Source organism: Vicia villosa, unplaced genomic scaffold (genome assembly GCF_029867415.1).
Source record: "Vicia villosa cultivar HV-30 ecotype Madison, WI unplaced genomic scaffold, Vvil1.0 ctg.000058F_1_1, whole genome shotgun sequence".
Classification (NCBI taxonomy): Eukaryota; Viridiplantae; Streptophyta; class Magnoliopsida; order Fabales; family Fabaceae; genus Vicia; species Vicia villosa.
In genome coordinates this window covers 935,698-951,959 of record NW_026704987.1, presented here as the reverse complement: position 1 = coordinate 951,959, position 16,262 = coordinate 935,698, and positions in this window count along the sequence as shown.

The following is a 16,262-nucleotide window of genomic DNA, read 5'->3' as shown; positions in this document are numbered from 1 at the left end:
AACTGAGCCTGCATTTGTAAAGACCATAACTTTTGATCCGAAACTCCGTTTTATGCGTCGTTCGAAGCGTTGGAAAGCTATCGTGATACTCTATATGATAGTATAGGATTTAATTGCACTTGATTGATTAATTGTGATGTTATTGAATGGAATGATGTGTAATTGCCTTATGTGCGTTATGTTAGTATGTGATGTATATCCATTGTTGGAACACCTTGTGTAGACGTAATCATGATGTGTGTGATTGGATATATGATGGTTGTTATGCCTTGTTGAATTTGTTAATTGTGTTGTGAATGTTGTGTACAATTGGTGGATAATTCATAGAGTTGGATTATGGTGTTATGCGGTAAGTTAAGATTGATGAGATAATCTTAATTGCATAATTTGTTGGTATTTGTACATACATTCATAGCATGGTCGGCTTTATTGTGGAAGCGGTGAAACTTGGGTTCACATGGTAAGAGACGTTGATCCTTAATTGGAAATAGGCGTAGAAGACGTGATCCTTAATTGGAGATAGGCGTATTGGCTTTGATCTTGTCCGGATCGGAAGCGTGGCTTGAATTCTAAACATTGAATCGGAAAGCGGTGAAACATTGGATTCACATTGGGTACCACATGCATTGAGTCACATTTGTTGCATTTCGAGTCACATTGTGTGTTATGTGATTGCCTTGTATACATGTGATTTGTTTTGGAATGATGTTTGGTATGTGATATGTGAATTGCCTAATTGAGAAGTGTGATGAATAGTGAAATGTATGCTTGTTTATGTTTACATTTCCCATTATTATGTTTTCTATAAGAAGTTGAATTCTCACCCTTCTGTTTGAATGTTATCCTTCGTTGGGAAAATATATCCTGTTCGAATGATGATCACAAGTAGGTGAATATTTACAAAGAGCCACAAATGAATCTTCACATCCATGATCCTATGCCATGTTACTTAGTTAATGATGAATGATGTTAAATGACCTAATAGAAGTATGCAGATGAGATGTGATGCTTACGCCAATTAAAAATAAAATTAGGTGGGCAAATTTTGGGGTGCAACAGCTGCCCCTATTTAATCGTCTTAAACCTGAAAGTGAGATTGGCACTAGCCTTTCGAACATTCAAGGTAGAAGAAGATTAAATACCAAGAGAACCTGAAAATTTGCCTAAAGAAAGATGAGAAAGGATCCACTGGGGAAGAAATGGTGTCAACTCCACTGAGAAATATTGTATCAATTCTGGATTGATCATATTAACTCTGGGTTAAGAATGAAATAGAACTCAACTCTGGGTTGGAGAAGAGTAGTGGGTCAACTCTGGGTCGAAGAATAAAGGGAAGGGGCATAGGCGTCAACTCTGGGTTGACAAAGAAAGCAAGGAAAGAAAATCAATTATGGGTTGAAAATAAGAGGTAGACATCAACTCTGGGTTGAGAGAAGGAAAGATGAATCGATTAGAAATAACCGTCAACTCTGGGTTGAGTGGGAAAGAGAAATCAATTCTGGATTGAACAAGGGACAACCGTCAACTCTGGGTTGAGTGGGAAGCGATAATTAACTCGGGGTTAAAAATGAAAGGAAAGTCGACTCTGGGTCGAGCACAAAAGCATCAACTCTGGGTTGAAAAAAGGATAACCGTCAACTCTGGGTTGAGTGGGAAAAGACAAGGATCAACTCTGGGTTGAATACAAGATAGCCGTCAACTCTGGGTTGAGTGGGAAAGAAGACAAGGATCAACTCTGGGTTGAATAAAAGGTGACCGTCAACTCTGGGTTGAGTGGGAAAGGATCAACTCTGGGTTGAATAAAAGATGACCGTCAACTCTGGGTTGAGGAAATGATCAACTCTGGGTTGAATAAAAGATGACCGTCAACTCTGGGTTGAGGAAAGGATCAACTCTGGGTTGAATGGAAGATGATCGTCAACTCTGGGTTGAGTGGGGAAAGGAGACAAGGATCAACTCTAGGTTGAATAAAAGATAACCGTCAACTCTGAGTGAGTGGGAAAGAGATCAACTCTGGGTTGAATAAAAGATAACCGTCAACTCTGGGTTGAGTGGGAAAGAGATCAACTCTGGGTTGAATAAAAGATAACCGTCAACTCTGGGTTGAGTGGGAAAGGAGACAAGGATTAACTCTGGGTTGAATAAAAGACAACCGTCAACTCTGGGTTGAGTGGGAAAGGAGACAAGGATTAACTCTGGGTTGAATAAAAGACAACCGTCAACTCTGGGTTGAGTGGGAAAAGGATAAGGGTCAACTCTGGGTTGAATACAAGATAACCGTCAACTCTGGGTGAGTGGGGATTGGATGACCGTCAACTCTGGGTTGAGTGGGAAAAAGGAATCAATTCTGGATTGAATAAAGGAGGACCGTCAACTCTGGGTTGAGTGGGAAGACAGAATTAACTCGGGGTTAAAAGGTGAAAGGAAAGTCAACTCTGGGTTGAAGAAAGATGAACATGATTGACTTTAGGAGATGACACCACAATGGTAACTCTGAGTGCCCCAGTAAAATATCAATTGATTGCTTGTAGAGAACCCATCTGATGAGTAACTTGGCTTATGCTTCACATGCAAATGTTTTATTATTTGTGCACTTCTGGAGATGCAATGCAACGAGTTCTATATGCAGTGTACTGATGAATTGTTCAGGGTTTCTGCTTTGATGTGGAATAGATTAGGTGGAGTTCTGAACTCTGCTTGATTTAAGATAGGGGGGATGTCCCTGATTTATTGATGATCGGGTCATGTGGGTGAAATGATAATGAAAATGCAATGATATGCATGATGTATGTATGGTTATGAATGGGATGATAGTCTCCAAGATACCAGGAGTGGATGGAGTATGCCCTTGTGGAAGGTTGTTGCTTGAAGGACAACACTTGTGAAGGTGAGGCGTTGACTTGACTCCTCGACACTTGTCTTGATATCTGACACTTGCTTGGGGATGAAAAAAAATGAATTGTCACTAGCTTGCCCCAGCTTGTACGACCTTTTGAGGTAAACCTTTGATGTGCTTGAATCATGGAGATGTGCAATGGTCTGCCCTAGTGTAGATGAAGGGATGAGTGCCCCAGATTGGAAGGAACTCTTCCACCAGATGGGTGCTTCAGAGACTTGCTTTGTGGATGACCAACCTTTGCCTTTGTAAGATTACTCGACGAAACTTCAATGTTGAACTTTCCTTGGTATCAAGTACTTACTTTCTGATTAGAGACAATTCTGTTTTGAAAAAGATAATGAGAATGCAATTCACATGTTAATCTCAAAGAAAAAGTTTTATTTGTCAAAATGTTGTACTGATACTAACACAAATGACACAGCAACATTAGGAGTCAGTTTGACATGATTTTACAGTTTGTATGCTTTTGGAACGAACCCTACTTCAATTAGGACTTTTAAGGGTTGTAACGTGGCCGGGTTCACGGTTTGAGAAACAAAGGATATAGGCTCAAGTTCTACTTAACCCACCCCTCTTCGTGATGTTCTCCAGTCCTACGTTCAGTTAGTTTGACATGAGTGTTCGCCTTTCAGGAAGGATGGTGATGGATGAGGATCCTTTATGAATTTGATGGAAGCGGCAGTCACCCTTTGATGCTTTCATTGATGATCACAACAACTTGTTCCTCAGAGGATTTCTTTTGCTTTTGCCCTTTGCTTTCCTTAACTTTTGCCTGGACAGAAAGTTTCTTTTGATTTTGGTTTTTGTTGTCCAGCGGGATATGCCCCACTTTTTGCCTAAGTCATTTGCTTCAAAGCTTTTTCTTTCTGACTTAGCGGGCTATTACTTTCTTCTTTTTTGATCATGATTCAATATTTTCTTTTATTCTTTTTGTCTCATCCGGGAACAAGTTGTATGACTTTTGTGATTGACTTGATGAAAAGGTTGTGACTGCCTTCTTCTTAGTGAATGAGAGACATCCATTGTGGATTGTGCTCTTTTGTTGTGAGATATGAGATATGATTGATTGATCCTCTGATGGAATACCTGAAAGTTGAGCGCTCGGTCGCACTAACTGAAGACTACCCTGCCCCTTGGTTAAGATTGAGGGTTTTGTATTTTTTTGAAAAGAAACCACTACTCCTTTGGCTCAAAAGGGGTTGACGAAGGATTCACTCTCTTGTAACTCCGGTGTTTGAGGATAGAAACAATACCTGTACATCATCAGTAGGATCTTGTTCCAAAAGCATACAATTAGTGATTCACGTGTTTTTGATTTTCATCATTCTCCTTTCTTAGTTGCTTAAGACAAATGAGTTGAATATCAATGGACATAATGACAAAGATGAATTGATTTGAGAAAAACATGTATATTGCATTATTTTTATTTATTCAAACAGAATGGGTTTCTTACAATGAGAAGTACTTGATAACAACAAAAGTAATACAGTTGAAAATGCTTGAGAAATCTAAACAATGGCAAGATTGGCCTTATTCTGATGCAAATGAAATGTTCTCTGACAAACACAAAGTCTTCAGGCTCCATTGGTGGCAGGTGCCCCCTTTAGGGGGCATGGAGTTTTCTGATGATATCTTGATCTTATTTGTAATTCCCCATGATTCTCCTTCTGTGAGCGCTTGTCAGATATTGGCATCGAGGAATCGTCTTGTCTGATCTGATGGAGAGAAAGAGTGGTAAGAGTCTTGGTAACCATGGATGCGCACATGCATGTATGCAAAAATGTTAATGAAGATGCAAATGTATCAGGATCAAGGATCAAGGATCAAGGCCTCTTGGATAATAGCTTCTCATGGTCAATAAGATATGGTCGAACCCTCCAGATTCGAAGGTTCGACGTTGCTTTCTGGATAGATAGGCGGTGCATAAGTCAAAGGTGGTCGAATCCTCCAGATTCAGAGGTTCGATGTTGATTCTGATAAATAATTGATGTAGAACTTTTGTATAAGTCAAGGATGGTCGAATCCTCCAGATTCAGAGGTTCGACGTTGATTCAGGATAATAATCTGAGCATAAGTCACATAAGGTCAAACCCTCCAGATTCAGAGGTTTGACGTTGATTATGATAGATAGTCTGAATGGGCATAGGGTGGGATGGAGGCATGTTTTCCTGCAAAACAAAATTTCCCAACCCCTCTCACAGGTATGGTCTAGTATAAGGTAGGTCAAAAGGTCACCAGTGTTAACAGTTCTACTGAAACACCATTATTGTTGCAAATACATGCCAACAACGGTATCCCATTTGAACCTCGACTGGTCGTGGGTCTCATGATCGCAATCAACAGAACCTGACATTCTGTTGGCGTCATGACTATCCACTCTATCCTAGGTAGCCTAAGTATCACTCTGGCCTGGGTATTGGGCCTTTTACCTCAAATCAGTGACATCCCATCCCAACAGAACAACATAATAATAATCATAGTATATGAAAATAAAATGCAAGGCATAAAGAAATAAAGCAATAAAGAAGTAAAGCAATAAAGCAATAAATCAATAAATGAACACCCAAAGAAAAGAAAGCAAACACAAGCTAGGATTGACTAAGCTAGTCCCCAGCAGAGTCGCCAGCTGTCGCACGCTCGCGAAATGAACAGAGTCGCCACCAATATATTTATCCCAAAGAGGGAAAGGAATATCAGAAAACCTAGAATAAAGAAAGGATAGGAAAAGGTCTTGCGACCAAAGATCGGGTAAGAAGTCGGTTACGCGAGGGGAAGGTACTAGCACCCCTCACGTCTGTGGTACTCCACAGGATCCACTTATGTTTTGCTCTATTCTAAGGGTGTATAAATCTAAAGCTCAATGACTAAGGAAATGCATGCAAATGAATGAAAAGAAACACGGGGAAAATAAAGGTTTTAAATAGTTGTGCTCGCTTAGGCCCCGCGACCTAATGCCTACGTATCCTTTTCAGGAATCAGAGCGCCGTAGTTCGGCTCTTTAGTTTTTGTTTGTTTTGTGTTTTTTAGTGGACGAAGTTACATTCGCACTCCGCTGCTCGACCTCTGGAGTCTTAAGCTGGGAATGGAGCGGAAATAACGTGTCCGATTAGGAGAAAGAATGCCCTGAAGGCAAGAGAAAGAATGCCTCTGAGGCAAGGGATGAAGAAGATGATTGGTTTGTATTTTTTAGGGTAATTCCATGATGAACAAAACCCAATACAAGGTTCCGCACCACTTCATTACTTTGATTTAGGTCTGAGCCTTTATTAGATGTTTTAGATGTTTTTGATTGGTGATTTTTAAGGGATTTTAATCTGCGAGTCGAACCACATAGAATGTATGATGTCAGAGAAACAGATTAGGGAATGAATCCCACTCATTTCTCTGCATAATCGAGAAACAGATTAGGGAATGAATCCCACTCATTTCTCTATTGATTAAGAAACAGATTAGGGAATGAATCCCACTCATTTCTCTAAGTAGTGATCGAGAAACAGATTAGGGAATTGATCCCACTCATTTCTCTTTCACTAAGTGTTCGAGAAACAGATTAGGGAATAAATTCCACTCGTTTCTCTCCCACTTTTAATGTGATTCGCCTCTTCCTTTGTTAAGTGCTTTAAGGTCGAAAAGAAAAAGGAAACAAAACTAGCCTAAGATGAAAACTAGCCTAATATGATGGGAACCTCTAATTCTTAAAGTTGTCATGGTTTCTACCTAATGGTTAGGAGCAAAAAGCGGCATGAAGGTATAAGCATAAGCGGAGATCTAAATTACAAGTAAGAATACAAGTAAACAAATGATACCAAATTAGTGCAAAAATGACTAAAAGAATGACTTGGAAATATTGTACAAAACATGGAAGCAAAAGATGCAAAATATAGTACAAAAATTGAATTTAAAGGACTATTATTTTTATGGTTTTTTATGTGACAAAAGACAAGAATTTAATCAAGCAAGCGAATTAAAAAATATAAGCCTAAACTAATATTTTTTTGGTGATTATTTTTATATGTCAAAAATCATGTATTAAAGGCCTAAAATTGATAGTGAAGAATTAGTGATTTTATTACTTAAAAGAAATAGGAGAAAAGTCCAATTACCCAAATCTATTAATTAAACAAAATATGAACAGGGGGTGCAAACTGAACACAGGGGCGTGATAAGCAAGGGGAAGGGCCCAGCCCAAAGGGTGTTTTTGTTACATGATTTTCTTTAGCAAACAATGATAACGTGGGCCAAAAGGGGGTGAGGTTAGCAGCGATCAGGCCCACGATTCTTTTTGTTACAGACTTAATATTCACCCAAAAAAGGTGTCATGGGCTCGATGGGGGGTGCATGTTACAATTCGATTGGCCCAGTTTCAATGCCTTGATCTAGTTTTGTTCAGATTTTCTAATAGATCCAATTGACTCAAACCTTATACTAATTTCTAATTAATATCAATCAAATATCAAATTAATGTTGATTATCTAAATCCCAATTCAGATTAATTCAATTAAAAAAAGCCTATTCTAAAAATAAAAATAAAATATATAGAATGGGGGAATTAGGGTTGTATTAACCTGTGACGAATCAGCTTCTCATCCCTCCCTTCACGATGAAACGGCGGAGTTAATCCCCTCCGAGCAGCCACCGCCAGCGAGCTCTTCCATCTTGCCACCGTGTATATGCTCCGTTTCCGCCTCACATTCTCCCTTCTTCTTTCACGAACAAGAATCGCGCCTGGATCTTCATCCCAATCTTCTTCGATCGAAACACCGCGGCGGCACTTATCTCATCCCTTCTCCGTTCAAACCTCTACGTCCATATCCGGCGAGCATTTTCTTCTTTCTCAAGACCGGACGGTAATGGCGAGGCCCTTCTACCTCCACAACTCGTGACAAATTTCAAACGTGTATTCTTTCTACCTCTCGTCTTTTCTCTCCGCCTCTTAACTCGTATTCTCTTCAAATTCTGATGTGCAGAGATAAGTGAAGAGCGAGAGATTCGGAAACAAGGCTTTAGCTATGAACACATGAAAAGAGCGCCATCGAGATGGGACGTTGGTTCAGGTAACTTCAAATCCTTGCTTGTATCTTCTTCTTGATTCTTCTTCAATTTCTCCTCTTTCTGAGTTCTCGGATTCAAATGGATTGAGTTGTTGCGTTGAGCAGTGTTGTTGACTGATTGTAGATGAATTGCAGAGAAGTTGATTGAAGATAGTTTTTTGAATAATTCATGATGATGTGATGAAGAACGATGAAGATTGATTGGTGGATTCGGTTATGGCTGAGAATTTTCGGATTCAGGGGTTTGTTACCGGCTTTCTTTAGTGATTAAAGGTGAAGAAGAATGGTTGAATGTGAAGTGTGGATGAAGGTGAATGGTAGAAGGCTTGAAGATGGTGAAGGGTGGAGTGATGATGAATGAATGGGGAAGAGGGTGAAGGTTATGAAGAATCGAAGGGTGGTGGAGCTGATGAATGTCGAAGTGAAGATTGATGAATGGGGAAGGGTGAAGGCCAAAAATGGAGAATGAGTCGAGAGGGGATGTGAAGAATGGCTGATGCAGTGTGTAGAGAGAGTGAGAATGGTGAAGAAATTTGTGGAGAATTGAAGATAATGAATTGGAGAGATTCAGAGCTCTGAAGTGTGAAGCAGGGTTCTCATTTATAGAAGTTTCCAGGTTAATTCTCCTACTCTGATTTTCTGTTAAGTGTTATCTGATTCTGTTAGTAACTGTTAGGGTAAGTTAGTTAGGTAGTTATGAGAATCGGTTAGGACAGTTATGAGTTTGTTAGCTGACAGTTAGGAAGTTTCTGTTATAAATGGTTAGAAAAGTTCTGTTATAGTTTTGTTGTTAGGAAGTTTTGGTTCACTGGATGTTAGGATCGGTTAGAGAAGTTAGTTAAGGCAGTTATGTTGTGTAACTGATTCTGTTGGAGGTTGGTTATTGATTACATGTGAAACTGAAATGGTTATAGCTTAATTTGAATGGGAAGTGTGTATGTATGAGTATGAGTCTGGATTGTTAATAGGGATTGATTGGAATGATTGATATTGTGAAGTGGCTGTTGTTTCTGGTTTAGTAGAATAAGGATTTTTGCTTGAATGTATGCAAGTGTGAAGATTGGCAGATTTGGACTCGTTTAGTTGTGAACTGGTTTGAAAAGTTGCAGCAGAGACTGAATGTATTTACAAATGTGACTTGTGTTTGATTTTTGTGTGATGATGATGAACCTGTCTTGATTTGGTGCAGATTTGAACTGGTCATGGAATTTGTAGATTCAGTCAAAGCACATTATCATGACGAAGAACCGGGGCCGTGGAATCGAAGCTATGCGCGTCTGAAACATGATGAAGGGGCAGATCAATGTCAATACGGGCTGTTATGTGGCACTTGTTAGGATGAAGTTTAGATATTAATTGTGAGGTGGTTTGGAAATGGACTGTTTTTTTGCTGTAGGCTCTGTTTTCTCTTTGTAATGGGCTTCCTGTTTGTAATTTAAAACTTGTCTTGAAATGTTGCATATATTCCCTTTTGATTTTGAATGAAATTGCAATGTACTTCACTAATGCCCTTTTGAATTGGAGGAATACATTTAGACTTGTAATATTAACTCCGAGGTTGACTTCTGAATTTTGAATAAGAATTGAGATTATGAATATAGCATTATGACTTGAGTTTCAAGGGACTAATAATGAATGAGTCTTGCCCTTTGATAGAATCTTCTTAAAAATACATATGAGGTTCATATGAATCTTGATGAAGACTTTTGAATCATACTTGTATAATTTTCATAGTTCCATAATAATTAGATCCAAATTGAGCATTCCTGATTGGATCTTATACTTGCTGCAACCTTAATACGCATAAAACATTAACTTGATATATCAAAAGATAAACAAACTCATCATCATCCTATTGCACAAACCATGAGCCCTTTCTTAGTTGTTTCTTGTATCTCAATTAACTTTAGGAACCCCTTGAATTGGTGAATGATAGAAGTGGGAAAATATATCCGCTTCGAATGATGATCACAAGTAGGTGAATATTTACAAAGAGCCACAAATGAATCTTCACATCCATGATCCTATGCCATGTTACTTAGTTAATGATGAATGATGTTAAATGACCTAATAGAAGTATGCGGATGAGATGTGACGCTTACGCCAATTAAAAATAAAATTAGGTGGGCAAATTTTGGGGTGCAACATTTGTAAACCTCAGAAAGAAATTTCACCTTTATTTTTGCAAGTAAATTCATTTTATTTTATGAAAACATTTGTTTCAAGAAAAATGACTGTTTAAACTTAAAATGCATTTCAAGAAACTGAATAAGACTAGATTGCAAAGGAAAAGCACAAGGCTCAAATTATTATATATGGAATGGTAATCAGCCAAATGCTTGATTCCATGGAGTATTTACAAAGTTGGAAATTGGTAATTTTCGGGAAAAGGGCTACGATGAAACGTGACGACCGTTATCTTTCCCTTCCACTCCGAGTTGCGCTGTATTCGTGCTTCGTAGAAGATGACCTACTGCTGATGAATACTCCGCTATGGATTTTGAATGATCAAGTTTGGTCCTGAACACAGTTACTTGCCATATATCCCTAACTTTTGCGTAAACTACCCCTTTCGGGTTTTAAGTCTACCGGGATTGATTATTATTATTTTTTTATGTCTCTAACTTTTGCCTGAATCGCCCTTTCGGGTTTTCGATTCACCGAGACGCTCTTTTTTGCCTAAGTCGCTCTTTGCGAGTTTTCAACTTAGCGAGCTGTTCTTTTAATTATTTAGGCGAAGTATTTCTTGACTGCGTCGACGTTCACAGGACGGGTGAATTCTTCTCCATCCATAGTCGTGAGTATTAAGGCTCCTCCTGAGAAAGCTCTCTTGACCACGTAGGGGCCGTCATAATTGGGAGTCCATTTCCCTCTTGAATCTGTGAGAAAAGATTGAATCTTTTTGAGTACAAGGTCGCCTTCTTTGATCGTGCGAGGTCGAACCTTTTTGTCGAAAGCTTTCTTCATTCTTTGTTGATATAGCGGACCGTGGCATAAAGCTGTCATGCGCTTTTCTTCGATTAAGTTCAATTCATCGAATCTTCTTTGACACCACTCGGCTTCTGTTAATTTTGCCTCCATCAAGACTCTCATTGATGGGATTTCAACCTCTATAGGTAGGACTGCCTCCATGCCATATACAAGGGAGAAAGGAGTTGCTCCGGTCGAAGTACGTACTGATGTATGGTAACCATGAAGAGCATACGGGAGCATTTCATGCCAATCTTTGTAAGTGATGACCATCTTCTGAATGATTTTCTTGATGTTTTTGTTAGCTGCTTCTACAGCTCCATTCATCTTTGGTCTGTAAGGAGATGAGTTGTGATGTTCAATCTTGAATTCTTCACAAAGCTCCTTCATCATTTTGTTATTCAAATTTGACCCATTGTCAGTGATTATCTTGCTAGGAATGCCGTAACGACAGATGATGTGATTCTTGATAAACCTAACGACAACTTGTCTTGTAACGTTTGCATATGAAGCTGCTTCAACCCATTTGGTGAAATAGTCTATAGCTACCAAGATGAAGCGATGTCCGTTGGATGCTTTTGGTTCAATCATTCCAATCATGTCGATTCCCCACATGGAGGAAGGCCAAGGGGAAGAGAGTATGTTGAGAAGAGATGGTGGCACATGAATTCTATCGGCGTAAATCTGGCATTTGTGACACCTCTTTGCGTACTGGTAGCAATATGACTCCATTGTCAGCCAATAATATCCTGCTCTCAGTATTTTCCTTGTCATGGTATGTCCATTGGTGTGAGTACCAAAGGAACCTTCATGTATTTCTCTCATGAGTATTTCTGCTTCTTTTCTGTCAACGCATCTGAGCAGAACCATGTCAAAATTTCTCTTGTACAGAACATCTTCATTTAGGAAGAATCTACAAGCTAACTTTCTCAAAGTCTTTCTATCTTTCTTTGACGCCCCAAGAGGGTACTCTTGCTTTTGAAGAAAGTTCTTGATATCGTGATACCACGGTTTGTCGTCGATGATTGCTTCTACTGTGAAAACATGAGCGAGCCTATCCAGGCGCATAACATCGATCTGGGGAATGTCATTCCAATGATTTATCCTAATCATGGAAGAGAGTGTGGCTAATGCATCAGCCAAATTATTTTCTTCACGAGGAATGTGATGAAAATCTACCCTGTCGAAGAATGGTAACAATCTTCTCGCGTAGTCTTTGTAAGGAATTAGCCCTGGTTGGCGTGTTTCCCATTCTCCTTTGATTTGATTGATGACCAAAGCAGAATCTCCGTATACATCCAAGTGTTTGATTCTTAGATCCATGGCTTCTTCGAGACCCATGATGCAAGCTTCATATTCGGCCTCATTGTTTGTGCATTTGAAAGTTAATCTGGCGGTAAATGGAATATGGGTACCCTTAGGTGTAACAATGATTGCCCCAATTCCTCGTCCATAAGCATTGACAGCTCCGTCAAAGATTAAGCCCCACTGGGATCCTATCTCAGGTCCTTCGTTTGGTAGTGGCTCATCGTGATCTTTCATCTTGAGGTACATGACGTCTTCGTCCGGAAAGTCGAAACTGGTTGATTCATGACTATTGAGTGGGTGGTGAGCCAGGTGCTCAGCTAGAATGCTTCCTTTCACGGCTTTCTGTGTGTGATACTTAATGTCATATTCTGATAACAACATCTGCCAACGGGCAATTCTCCCGGTTAAGGCAGGCTTCTCAAAGATGTACTTGATTGGATCCATATGAGAGATCAAACAAGTAGTATGTCGAATCATGTACTGGCGGAGACGCTTGGCAGCCCAGGCCAAAGCACAACACGTCTTCTCGAGCATGGAGTAGCGGGATTCACAGTCAGCGAATTTCTTGCTCAGGTAGTAAATGGCATGCTCTTTTCTCTTTGTTTCGTCTTGCTGTCCAAGGACACAACCCATGGAATCCTCTAAGACGGTTAAGTACATTATCAAAGGTCTTCCTTCCACTGGAGGAGATAAGATGGGTGGTTCGAGCAGATATTCCTTAATGCTGTCGAACGCTTTCTGACAATCGTCTGTCCAGACGCAACTTTGATTTTTCCGTAGAAGTTTGAAAATAGGAGCACAAGTTGCAGTCATGAGATATATGAATCTCGAGATGTAATTCAGACGTCCAAGAAATCCTCTAACTTGTTTCTCGGTTCTGGGTGAAGGCATTTCTTGAATTGCCTCGACTTTGTCTGGATCTACTTCAATTCCTCGTTTACTGACGATGAAACCAAGGAGTTTTCCTGAGTAGACACCAAAGGTACACTTGTTGGGGTTCAGGCGAAACTGAAACTTCCGTAAGCGTTGAAATAACTTTGTCAGATCCTGTATGTGATTTTCTTCATTTTCTGATTTGGCAATCATGTCGTCCACATAGACTTCCACCTCTTTGTGCATCATGTCATGGAAAAGTGTAGTCATGGCCCTTTGATAAGTTGCCCCTGCGTTCTTCAGTCCAAAAGGCATAACACGATAGCAGAACGTGCCCCAGGGGGTGATGAAAGCTGTTTTTCCATGTCTTCAGGTGCCATTTTGATTTGGTTGTATCCTGAAAATCCGTCCATGAACGAGAAAACTTTGGATTTTGTTGTACTTTCTACCAACATATCAATATGTGGTAAAGGAAAATCATCCTTAGGGCTAGCTTTGTTCAAATCTCTGTAGTCGACGCACATGCGGACTTTTCCGTCTTTCTTAGGAACGGGAACAATGTTAGCTAACCACTGAGGGTATTCTGAAGTGACGAGGAAACCTGCGTTGATCTGCTTTTGAACTTCCTCTTTGATTTTCATGGCCATCTCCGGATGAGTTCTTCTTAATTTTTGCTTGACCGGAGGGCATTCTGCTTTTAATGGCAAGTGATGCTCCACTATACTGGTATCCAACCCTGGCATATCTTGATAAGACCAAGCGAAGACATCTGAGAATTCTTTGAGCAGCTGTATCAAACTCTCTCTGATCTCTGAACTGAGCGAAGCTCCAATCTTAACCTCTTTTCTGTTTCCATTGAAACCAAGGTTAATGATCTCTAGAGGCTCATTGTATGGCTGAATGGCCTCTTCCTTTTGTTGAAGTAACCGTGAAATTTCCTTTGATATTTCTTCGTCTTCTTCTTCCTCTGCCTCGAATACAGGAAACTCAAAGCTTGGAGAAGTCATACGGTCGTACATTTCAACGGGGTATTTTATGATTAATCTGCATATGTGTGATAAGTTTTATTTCGACAACGAGGGAAGACTCGGTGTATGCAGTTAATGGAATATTTTGATGTTTTTTAAGGGTGTTTTTTAGGATTACCAATTTTCGAAAAAGAGAAAAGGAAAAAACTAAACGAAGGAACAGAATGACATTTTTATTTATTGACAGTCATTTCTTGAAACAAAGACCCTATAAAACAAAACTCTATTGCTTTGGGCGAAGCAAAGAGGGACATTTTCCTAAGAAATAGTAAAATGCAAAGCCCTATGAAACATCTCCTCTTATGTATTTTGGTCTTGCTCTTCTCCCATGATGGCATTGACTAGATATGTGAACTCTAAATCCGTAGCCTCGGAAGGTGACTTGGGGATATAATCCTCAATGATGATTTCACCAGTCGATGATGATGAATAGCAAGGGTTATACATCTCTTTTGGCTGAGAGAGGTACTCATAATCAATGTTCCATCCAGTTGGAACAATGTCTTCAAGAGAGATTCTTGAACTTTCAGGAGCAGAATATTTCACCATGTAGTCGAATTTTCCGCTTGGTTCTCCTAATGTATCCCAAGTCTCTTCGGGGATAGGAGGAACTTCTTCTGATGAACCATGACTTCTGGTGGTGAAGCTGTCAGTAACTTCATCACTGCTTGGTTGAGTCTTACTTTCAGATCCTTTAGTTGGATGACAGCAAGGTGGATCAGACTCTGGTAGGGAGATGTATCCTGCTTTGTTAAGATGGGATAACCATTCCTCTTCATTGGTGTTTTCCGTACCGATGGTATTGACTGTTTGTTGAACAGGTTGAAGAAAAACCTCCACTGCAGAAAGTTTCTTGAATTGGGAGAACTACCTCAATCCCTGGAATAGCTTTTGATGATGTTGGAAAGAATCCAACTCTTGTTCTGTTCTTGTTGTTGGTAGGAATATTAATGTGCCCCCAACCACTGGTAGTGCCATCCTTTACAACTTGGATTGCATCTTTGTATGAAGAAATAGACGCTGCTTTCTCCTTTCCTTTGTCTAAGGAAAGTGCTTGGAATTTAGTTCCAACAACTTCTCTTGGTTCTATGTCGGAGAATGATGACAGGTTGCTGACGATCAGAGCTCGCTCTCCACATACGGTTACCAATTTGTCATTTCTTATGAACTTCAGTTTCTGATGAAGTGTTGAAGTAATTGCCCCAGCCTCATGAATCCATGGGCGACCTAGCAAACAACTGTATTGTGCTGGAATGTCCATAACCTGGAAAGTGATTTTGAACGTCTGAGGTCCAATAGTTATGGGAAGATCCACTTCTCCGAAAACTGACTTTCTTGATCCATCAAATGCTTTGACGATGACATGACTTTTTCTCAATGGGTAATCTTCGAAAGATAATCTTGATAATGTTGATTTAGGCATGACGTTGAGAGAGGATCCATTGTCTATCAGGACTCCTGTGAGTGTATCACCCATGCAGCCAACTGAGATGTGAAGTGGAAGATTGTGGTCCACTCCTTCTTCAGGAAGATCTTCGTCACAGAAACTTAGGTTAGTTCCGGCGGAAATGTTGGCAACGATGTTGTTGAATTGGCTTATAGTAACACTTGGTTCTACAAAAGCTTGTTCCAAAACTTTCTGTAGAGCTTCCCTATGAGCTTCAGAACTCAATAGCAGGGAAAGAACGGAAATCCTAGACGGAGTATGTAGTAATTGATCTACAATGTTGTATTCACTCCTCTGGATTAACTTCAAGATCTCATCATTTTCTTTCGCTTGAACAGCATTGGTCGGATGATCATCTTGCCTATGTGGTATTTCCTCTGAAAGTTTCTCCACATTTTCTGTTGTTCTGTTGAAGACTCGTCCACTTCTGGTGACTCGACTAACATCAGCAATGTTGACAACAGACGGTAACGGTATTTCCTTACCATTTTTAATGAATGTAGCGTTGTACTTGTATGGTATAGCCTTGTGTCATACCCCAAAATTTGCCCATGTTATTTTTCACACATAAAATCAAAACAAAAGACAAAGCTCCAAAACACACTCTCCTATGCAAAAGCTCTGAACTAGGGTTTGATTAATTCGATGGAAAATCAGTGAATCAATGGCTCCAAGACATCTCATAT